Genomic DNA, 6,755 nt, shown 5'->3' on the forward strand with positions numbered 1-6,755 from the left:
GAGATGACTCATGCAGCAAGGCGGTTTACAAATCAGCTTGAGAGCGCTGGTTTTCGCGAGTTGCATAGCCAAAATGTGCCGTTAGCTTAGCCCTAGTTAATCTTACCTGAAATCATCTTCTGATGATGACTGTTCTGTCGCAAAACACGAAACGGATGGACCTTCTGATGAAGTTACTATTTTCTCTACTAGTTTTATTGTTTCTACATAATTCATAGGAAAAAAGGAAGATACCTTCTGAAGCCTGCGGTGGCGGTGACCGTACTTATATTTATTTTAAAAATTTCAAATAATAGATATTGATTATTGACTACATCGAATGAGGGAGGGTGAGGAGATGGGGGAAAGAAACGCCAGAACGAAATGTACATGCAGCAAAATCGGGAGATAGCTGGTTTCTTTCTCCCGTTTCCTTGTTGTATTGCTTGTGAATAACGCGGTTATTTGTGTGCAACTACTAATGAATGGCTGATATATACAAGACGTTGCTACTAAGGTAGTTCCAAAGCAAAAAAAAAATGCAAGAAAGCAAACTGGTTATCGAAGAGGCCTTGCAAATAGCTGAGGAAAGGAGGATGACAAAAGTTATGGGGGAAAGAGAAAGATACAAGGTTCTCAATGCGGATTTTCAGAAAATAGCAAGAAGGGATAAGAATGCCTTCCTGAACATACAGTGCCAAGCAGTTGAGGACAACAGCCAATTGAGGATCACAAGAGATCCGTATAAGACAATCACAGATATCAAAGGAAGCTTCTGTGCTAACCTAGGCGTGATAATGGACAAGCGAGGCAGGGACCTCACTGAAGCCTCAGAGATAAAGAAGAGGTAGCAGGAATACACAGAAGAACTGTACAAGAAGGATCCGGATGTGCAAACCCAATATAAGACGGTTGTGATTACTGATCTCGTGAAGCTGAATGGGCCTTAGCCAGCATTGCTAAGAACAAAGCTAGCGGAATTAATGGCATTCCAGCTGGGTTGGTTCAAAACCCCAACCATGAAGAAGCTGTTAACGTTCTGTATACATTATGTCAGCAAATTGAAACAGCCCTACGGTGGCCACAGGGTTAGAGGAGGTCACTTTACATCCCCATTCCAAAGAAAGGCAGTGCCAAAGATTGTTCCAACTACTGCACAATCGCGCTTATTTCGCATGCTAGCCAGGTGAGGTTGAAAATCCTCCAAGGTAGGCTGCAGCAGTATGTGGATCGGGAGCTTCCGGACGTGCAAGCTGGGTTTCGCAAGGGCAGGGGAACTAGAGACCAGACTGCCAACCTTCGCTGGATCATGGAAAAAGCAAGAGAGTTCCAGAAACCCATCTACTTCTGCTTTATTGACTATGCGAAAGTGTTTGACAGCGTAGATCACAGCAGATTGTGGCAAGCTCTCCAAGAGAGGGGAGTTCCAATTCACCTCATCTGTCCCCTCAGGAACCTGTATGAAGGGCAAGAGGCCACAGTCAGAACTGGTTGGTTTCCGATGAGAAAGGAGTGAGACAAGGCTGCATACTGTCGCCCTGCCTATTTAAACTATATTCTGAGTGCATCATGAGGAAGGCCGGTCTAGACGAGTCTTCAGCTGGAGTGAAGATTGCTGGGAAACGTATCAACAACCGTAGATATGCGGATGATACCACTTTAATGGCAGAGAGTGAAGTGGAACTCAAGAGATTTCTGATGCGCGTGAGACGTTTGGGCTTAAACTGAACATTAAAAAGACAAAGACCATGACGTCTTGCCCTATCAAGTCCTGGAGCATCAAGGGACAAGAAGTGGAAGCTGTGACAGATTTTCTCTTGGTCTCCAAGATTACCCCGGAAGGAGTCTGCAGCCATGAAATTAGGAGACACCTGCTTCTGGGAAAGAAAGCCATGGCTAGCCTTGACCGCCTAGTAAAGAGCAGAGACATTACACTGCCAATCAAGATCCGTATAACTCGTGCTATGGTCTTTCCAGTTGGGATGTATGGATGCAAGAGTTAGACTCTGAAGAAGGCTGACCGCCGAAGAATCGACGCGTTTGAATTGTGGTGCTGGCTGAGACTCTTGAGAATTCTTTGGACGGGCAGAAGATGAAATCAGTCGATAGTGTCCACCATAATCCCTGACTGCTCATTGGAGGGTCAAGTACGTAAGTTAAAGCTCAGCTACTTCGGTCATCTGATGAGAAGAGAGGAGTCGCTGGAGAAAGATTTGATGTTGGGAAAGGTTGAGAGTCACCGGAGAAGGGGTAGGCAGCGAACGCGATGGTTAGATGGCATCCTCGAGGCGCTGGAGATGAATTTATGTGATGTTAGGAAGATAGTTGAGAGACCGGAAAGCGTGGCGTAATATGGTATATAAGGTCACGAAGAGTCGCACAGGACTGAACGACTGAACTGAACTGAACTAATGAATGGCAGTGCTTTTAAAGTCTATAGCTGACTCAACACACAAAGCCGGAAGGGCCCTGAAGGAAAGGTCAAACGCACAAGCCCCTCCATCGTTGCTCATTTTTAGCGAAGTCTGAAGCGCGGGAAAGACAGGGGCGTGAGAGATGCATAGGACACAACGCTTACTCAAGCAAACTCTACTAACTAGCACAATGATCAGACTTGTTGAACCACCGTCGTCGTTCGCCGACCTTTTACATCCGAGGGCTTCCCGATGCTGATGTTGTAGTATAATTGCGGCGTTATAGCATGAGCTCACCTGTTAGCATTTCCTCGCCTCTGAAACATTCGCATTCCTTCGCGTGCGTCCAACTGCGATTGATTGTTCAGTCTTGGCAGGCTTTGTCGAAGGCGCTCGCAAAGGTCTTCTTCCGTGCACTTCTTCAGAAGACTAACGTTCTGTGTGGTGGTAGTGACTCGTAAACCACTCCTTGACATCGTGAACAAGAGCTCACACATGCCTCGAAGAAGAGATATGATTAAGCCTCCACGTTTTTGATGGCGCCAGATCACCAAACGTCCCACTAGCATCTAGCGCTGTCCTCACCATCGTCGTGGTCATCATCATCATCAGTCCGACTATATCCACTGCAGGCCGAAAGCGTCTCCGATCAGAAAAACACAGACAAGGAAGACACCAGGACACGAGGCTGATCGAAGAGAAGAAAGTCGCAAAAGACGGGCTCGGAGAACTAGAAAGATGCTCTAGGACAATCTGGATCCTGCCGACCTAGCCCAAAGTTTGTAATTGTGAATTGCATATATAGTGGCTGGCTATATTTCGAACACATTTCTACCACCTATCCAGTGCTGTTAAGAGAACAGAAATAAAGAGTGGAGATTTGTAGAAGTGAAAAATACGGCTGCGTTACATATCTGTACCACTTTAGGATCTTTGACGAGCAATAAAGGTCTCTATATCTTCAAAAAAGGATGCAGATGTGGTCTTGCCTGTGCTCAGGCAGCGCTGGTCTCATGTTGAAGAAATGAATGTGAACTTGGGAGAGGCAATCTGTTAACGATGAAGTATGGAGGGCAGATGAGTCTCGTTTGATGGTGATTTCATAACAAATGCAACATTCATACCTTCACTGAGTTGCTTACGTTGTGCGAAGCTTTGTTCTCTCCGTATGCTTACGTTCAGTGCTGCCGATTCGCACCTTCGGCACTTTTGGCGTAAGGTAAGATGCGCCGAGGTTTACCTCAAAAAATCTCATATATGCTGCGCAGTTTTCACGTTGTCTAGATCGTTGTAGTCGCATTTCGCTGCGCTATCTCGATGTTTCCTTTCAGGCTTGAATTGATTGTGGCTTTTAGCGATCATTCTGTAGTTCAATGACCTCCAAGTGTGATTGTTACTATCGGCGGCTCTGAATTTCTTAGTTATTTGAGGGCGAAGCTGAACCAAATGCCATGCCAGCTTTTTCGTCTTTTTGCCTACGGCATTTTCATAAGCACATGATGATATGAGAGCGGCATGATAATCCAGAAAGTTGCCACATCAAAGTCCGCTTCTTCTCGGGTTGTTAGCAAAACAAAGAAAATAGAGAATGCTGGGAGACCAAGGACAGCGACATAGGCAAATCAGCTATGCTTAGCATTTGGCTGAGCAGTGCATTGCGCTCTACAGCGTGAATATGTTTTACGGTCGGGCTTGGCTTCTCTGGCAGCAGGAGTTAATTAACGGGTATTTATGCCTTAAAGGAGTATAGACACCTAATTTTTGGGTTCGGTATTTATCCTTTGTAATGATGCAGAAGACAATAGTGTACACGGATCACCACGTCATATTCGCCTACTACTGCAGAATAATATATAATCGAATTTCTTTTCCCCTCTGTTCCGGTTTTCATTTCAACAGTAGATCGATGGCTATGACATCAAAGTCAAGTCTAGGTCGCGTAAGGGGAGAAAACACAGCGATATAATCATTCCTGTGTCGTTTAAATTCACTACAATCATAAAGCCAGCCTGCCTCAAGAGCAAGAATTACAAGTGAAGAATCGGCGATTGTATATCTGTTTTTCAATGCCGCCGTCAAGACTTGATCGTGACGTCACAGCCATATTTCGACTTCTAACACCGAAACTGGTAAGAAAAGAAAGTTCAGTTATAAATTATTTAGCGGTCGTAGGCAAAAACTACGTTCGGATCGGTATACAGGAATGCCTTACGCACCATTAACAAAAAGAAAAATTCCAGCAACGTTTGGTGTGTGTAGTCCTCTAAGGCGATATCATTATTAGCATCATAGGACGAAATTCCGTCTGCGATAGTTGTTGAGGCCGTCATATATAGTCTATTGATAAACATGGCGTCGCAACAGCCATCGTCTGGGACACAGTGGCGGCAAGTGCGACACTGGAAAGCACAAGGGACATCCCTGCATTACCATTCCCAAAGGGCAAGGAGCAGCTACTCTCACCACCACATCGGGCGCGGAATTTGATATTACGGCCTTCTCGCCTTTTGCATTAATAATGTGACGCAATTATGCGTCTTATAGGACTCCAAATGTCATTCGATTGCTTGTTGCACATAGTCGGCATCTGTTGTTCAGCATTGAAGCTTGCTTGAAGGAAGGATTCCAACTGACTACATATGCATTCGCAATAAACCACAATTAGCAGGACGCTTACTGTTTCGTCTTAAGAATGAACACAATAGCACGTTTAACTCCGCCTCTTTATCCTCCAATGATTTCTTTACATTTTATTTGAATTGATCGGTTTGAATCATTATTATTACAGAATCATCTGTACACATAATAAACACCCATCGATAGGTCACTAACATAACGTCTCGGAATTGTGACGCAAAATTGGTCATATACAACGTGCTTAGTAATATCGATATCTCCTTGCACGCAACGTGCGTCTCTCAATCAGCACGAGACTACAAAGCGATACCAACCGAGGACATAGGTACGTATAGCTCTAACAGCGCGCCTTTCCCCGACTTTCACCTCTCAACTGCACACAACCATTCGTGGTAAAGTGTCCTGCGTAGAGGCATAAGCGTTCTGCGTAGAGGCATAACTTATTGCAGAAAGGTTATACAGCCAATTCAAGGCTTAATCATGACAGGGGTTCCAAGCGACGACATATAAACTCGTCGTGAGATTGTCAGGTTGCGAAAGCAGTCTTGACTGCCCTCTATAGCTTTTTTCAAATATTTCAATCACTTTCCTAGCTTCATTGGCGCGGCAGAAATATATCCGTGCATATTTGAGGTGACGACCTTCATTTGGTCTGGTTTGGCATATAGGGTAGGCAGCACAATTTGAGATTTCTAACCAAAAGGTGCCATCACAAAAATCTTTGTCTTGTTTGAAAATGACACGTAAGGTTTGTTGCGTTTAATGCGGGCCATAATTTCTTGGCACAGAGTGCATGCGTGCCTCTAGTCTATAAAGCCTTTGTAGTTACGGTAGATATCTACATATAAAAGCTTCATGAAGCACAGTGTTTAACTTCAACATGAATTTAAGCAGAATACTCTCAGGACCAACCAAGCAGCAAGTGGTAACCTTGGCATTAGACTTTCAGACACTAATGAACCTATAGACAAGCTGGACAAAAATTCATTCACCAGTTTAGTTTGCCCAGGATGGCACTGATATTGAAGACAGGGAAAAATAATCAAAAGCATTGAATCTAAACAAGTAGCTGCTGTGAAAATACAATTAAGTTTCCATGGGTGCTGAGTCGTGCATTTGGTTTAAGGCGCTGCCGGCGGTGAACATCCTGTATCGTAAAATAAACAAAAATTAACAGGGCGAGACCTAACATTTGCTTATATGGAACATTATATACTTAATTATTAACGATGTCTAACGGAGCAGTGATATGCGGGGAGAGGGGTGTGTGGCAATGACGGTCTTTCGATTTTTTTTTTATGAAATGTTTAAGATATTTTGGGTCCCTTCAAAGAGCCTGAAGTAAATTCCAGAGATTTTCTTGACAGGAGAGCAAGTACGATGCATCATATAGATGTCGATATATCCCTATCTGAACAGTTTTCGCCTCATTGAGCAAAATCGATTTTAGAATACGCCATTCAAAGGCACTTTTTGACTAGCTAAGCTCACGCCACATAGGTTTGAGAGTACAAGTGTTCATGTTAATGTAACAGCGTGATTTGGCTCGTTTTCCTTGCTGATGCGGCAAAGTTTTCACCTTCATAGTCTCAATGCATATTACTTTAAAAGTGGCAAATGCTGTTTGAAGTATTCAAGTGTTTTTATGCAAGTTCTTGCTTCCCTAGACATGCTGTTGGTAACAAAGAAACCTGTGGACACTTTTATGTCCAGCATAAATGACAT

The sequence above is a fragment of the Amblyomma maculatum genome, chromosome 4 (genome assembly GCF_055883805.1).
Source record: "Amblyomma maculatum isolate TAMU_Amacu chromosome 4, ASM5588380v1, whole genome shotgun sequence".
Lineage (NCBI taxonomy): Eukaryota > Metazoa > Arthropoda > Arachnida > Ixodida > Ixodidae > Amblyomma > Amblyomma maculatum.